The sequence below is a fragment of the Chelonoidis abingdonii genome, chromosome 1, assembly GCF_003597395.2.
Source record: "Chelonoidis abingdonii isolate Lonesome George chromosome 1, CheloAbing_2.0, whole genome shotgun sequence".
Taxonomy (NCBI): Eukaryota; Metazoa; Chordata; order Testudines; family Testudinidae; genus Chelonoidis; species Chelonoidis abingdonii.
The window spans coordinates 120641829-120645461 of NC_133769.1; the positions used below are offsets into that span (position 1 = coordinate 120641829).

Genomic DNA, 3633 nt, shown 5'->3' on the forward strand with positions numbered 1-3633 from the left:
ATTTTAAATGAAGCTTCTTACATATTTTGTAAACCCTGTTTATTTTACAATACAACACTAGTTTAATTATATAATATATAGACTTATAGAGAGAGACCTTCTAAAAAACGTTAAAATGTATTACCGGCAGGCGAAACCTTAAATTAGAGTGAATAAATGAAGACTCGGCACACCGCTCCTGAAAGATTGCCGACCCCTGGCTTAGAGGGAAGGAAGGACTACTGAGTGCTTTTCAGTGGCTGAATACTTCAATACTACTTTCTTCAGTGACCCAAGTAAGCTAAATTTATTCTAAAAGGGAACATGTTAACTGATTCACATCATCATGGTGTAGTTAAAAAACAAACAAACAATTTAATTGCATCAAATGACCAGTGCAGTGGTGTCTCTTGCTACAACTAAATTAGTTTTGCTAAACAAATGTCTTTATAAGCAAGACAGTTTAATGCAGATAGAAAGAGAACCTGCTAAAGAACATATTAGTAGGCAGCCAGAAAAAATAATCCTAAAATTGTTTTTAGATTAACCTTTAGCAATATATGTCAATAAGAGAGTTGGTATTTGGTGTAGTATGTTCTCTGCAAACTAGTGTGCTCATTTTCCCTGAGTCTCTTTACAGGATTTGCTACTGTACAGTTAAGCTGCCTGCTTTCTCTGCACAGGTTGTCCTCCTTAGGGGCTTTGGAATGCAGTGAATTTCTGCTCATGGCATTTTTGACTTAATTCTCCAATTTATGGGACGTGGTGTTGGTGCACAGGAGGGTGGCAGGAGGAGAGAAAATATTTGGACCTCTCCTAACCTTAAAACAGGAGGAGGATGGGCCCAATTAATATCCTAGAGGGAGCAGCAGCATTGACACAAAAAACTTAAGCCCTGTGGAATATGGGGAAGTGCAGCCTACCCTACAGTCAGCCCTCTCAATCAGCCAGCATCCAGATGTGGAACTCAGTGTGTGACAAAGAGCCAAAATTGGGGGGGGGGTCATGCAAAACTTATGTGGGAAATTTAAAATGATGTGGGCTTCCTTCCTTTATTCTGAACTCTTTCCATGAGCTTCAGCTTAGTGATTTAGTGTCTCTGTTGTAAATTCATTAGTGAGGATGATGCCAAGTTAGGGTGGAACACAAATAACTTGTGGAGAGACGTGGTATTAGCATCATCCAAGAGGATGACTGAAAGGGGTGTTTGTGCTCTTGGGGAAGGGGGCAAATGTGCATAGTTTTCTTAAATTCCAATTTTGAAAGTACAGAGGATTGAAAAATGAATAAGAAACAGAAAAAATAAGAAGAGGCCGAGGGTGTTGGATAATACACTACCCAGGTTGCTATTTGTGTCTTCACAACCTTGGACCTGGATGGGCTGTCTGAGTATGGTGTACCCTTGTGCAAAGGTACAGTTAGCTGGAGAGATAGTGCCAAGTTTCTTTGGTTTCTAGGAGTTCAGTCTGTCCACATGTTCTGTGAAGGAGATCCAGTTGTTCCTATTTAATATATTTGTTTCCCATAACTAGCATATTCCCTCATTCTCAGTATGATACCTGGTGATACTGTCCCTCTCTCACCCTTCGCCCTGCAGTCTGTGGATTTGTGTAATAAATGAGCACTTAGCAGCAGCTGGAAAATAAATTCTTTCCACATCATGTTGTGCTGTAAAATTAACATCTGGTAAAACTAAAGAGAGGTTGTGGGATCACAGTCAGGTGATGGCTGAAACAAGGGAAGAGCCAAATCTTCTAAAATCCTGAGTTTGAGGGAATCCCCATCAAATGTGAATGAATGATCTGGTTTCACTACATTCTCAAGCTCAGTCAGAAATAGTTCCACAAATGCTCTGGCCTTTTTAATGGTATAAGGATATATTACTACTGGCTATTACTACAGAAGATGACTAAAGCTGAGGAAGGAAGACAAAAGGAGAAGGACCCAGGACAACATCTTTTCTCCCACAGGGACATGGCCAAGAGTAAAGGCTTGTCGACACTAGCAAGTTTCTGCTCAGTAAAGCAGCTTTTTTGTACTCAAACTGCAAACGTGTACACATTGCCAAGCCACTTTGTGCGCAGAAATTCCTCAGCTGCGTCACTGCAAAAAACCCACCTTGATGAGAGTCGTAAGGCTATTTGCGCAGCCGTTCCAGGGCTCTATTACCAGTGTAGACACTTGATTGCTTTCTGCACTGTAATTGGCCTCCGGAGCTGTCCCATAATGCCTCAAGTGACCACTCTGCTTATTGTTTTGAACTTGGCTGCTCTGGAGACATACACCCCTTCCCTTTCAAAGCACCATTTATGACAGCCGTTGTGTGCTTTGCTGATCTGCTCCGGGACACAAAGCAAACCATTAATGTGGAATGGTGCTGTTGAACACAGAGGCAAGAGTGTGTGTGTGTGTGTGTGAGAGAGAGAGAGAGGGTGATTGCTGTGCAGAGAGCCCAGGGAGGGAGGTGGGGATTGATGGAATGCTTCACGAATTTGTGTGTCATTCTTGCGCAGGGGCCATGCTAATCTTCTCTGTATCGTTCCAATTTTAGTATATGTGCTGCCGATGTCGGGGTTTCCCCTTTTCCAGGACTGGTTGCTTCCTGCCGCTGTCTGAACTCACAAGACAGCATGCTGACACACACTGTCCCCCAAAACACACAGTCTCCCCTCCTCCATAACACACACACACTCTCCTTGTCACACACTTCCCTCCCTCCCCCTTCAGTTGAAAAGCAGCTGGCAATGTAGCAGGATGCCAATGGAACAATGGGATTGGGAAACCTGCATCATGTGATGCTGTGCCTGCCCCATGAGGCATTGCAAACCGTTCCCAAAGCACCCTGTGGCTAGTTGCACTGTGGGATAGCTACCGGACTGCACTGCTGTCTTTGCCATTGCAAGAGCTGCTAATGTGGATGCGCTCCAGCATCACAAGGACCACAGTATGGACACGCAACAGCAGTTTAATTCTAGCATTTGAATAAAAGGGTATAACTTGTGGTGCAGAAAATTGATAGGGTAGATATAACCTAAGTTATTCCTTTTCCATTCAAAGGTAGGGGAGGCAGAATGATCTGGAGGTGGTTCATCCTCCTTTCGAGTTAGCCAAAGATCACTGTGGCCAAATGACATGTGACCCCAGGGCGAGGTTACTTGAACAGATTGAGGTGGTTCTTAGCCAACTAGAAAGAGGTAGGAGTCTTTCCTGACTTAAGTTGTTGTTGCTGCTGTGGATAACAGCATGTTTCTGATAGATCCTAGCATTTTTCTTCTAGGAATCAGTGAGGCATTTACCCTGTTCCAATTTTTAATCTGTGTTGCTCTGGAAATGGGATTTTTGCCCAAGGTTAACACTTTATTGTTCTTTATCCGTATTAGATGGAGCCTTCCAAATTACTAAGCATTTTTAAAATCTGCAGTGAAGCCCTTAGATCCATTTTATGTGCACTATAAAACTGCCACCCAACACATTGTTAGATAGGACAACAGTTAGTTAATATTGGTACATGAGGAGCACCATTCCTCAATGTATAACTTTAATAGTGGACATTTTCTATGTGTTAAAAGTTTTGTTTTAGTGGCACTGTTTGTAGTAACATTTGGCTGATAACATTTTTCCTACCAAGCAAGTCAAATGCTTTCCTTCCCCTTT

The 3633-nt window shown here is 42.5% G+C and overlaps 1 non-coding gene across 1 annotated transcript; it reads right to left on the reverse strand.

Moving 5' to 3' along the window:
* Window positions 1-2447: 2447 nt before the first annotated feature.
* On the reverse strand, window positions 2448-2549 carry LOC116819080 (U6 spliceosomal RNA). The gene has a single exon (XR_004372331.1). It is a non-coding gene; the product is annotated as a U6 spliceosomal RNA (small nuclear RNA).
* Window positions 2550-3633: the final 1084 nt, after the last annotated feature.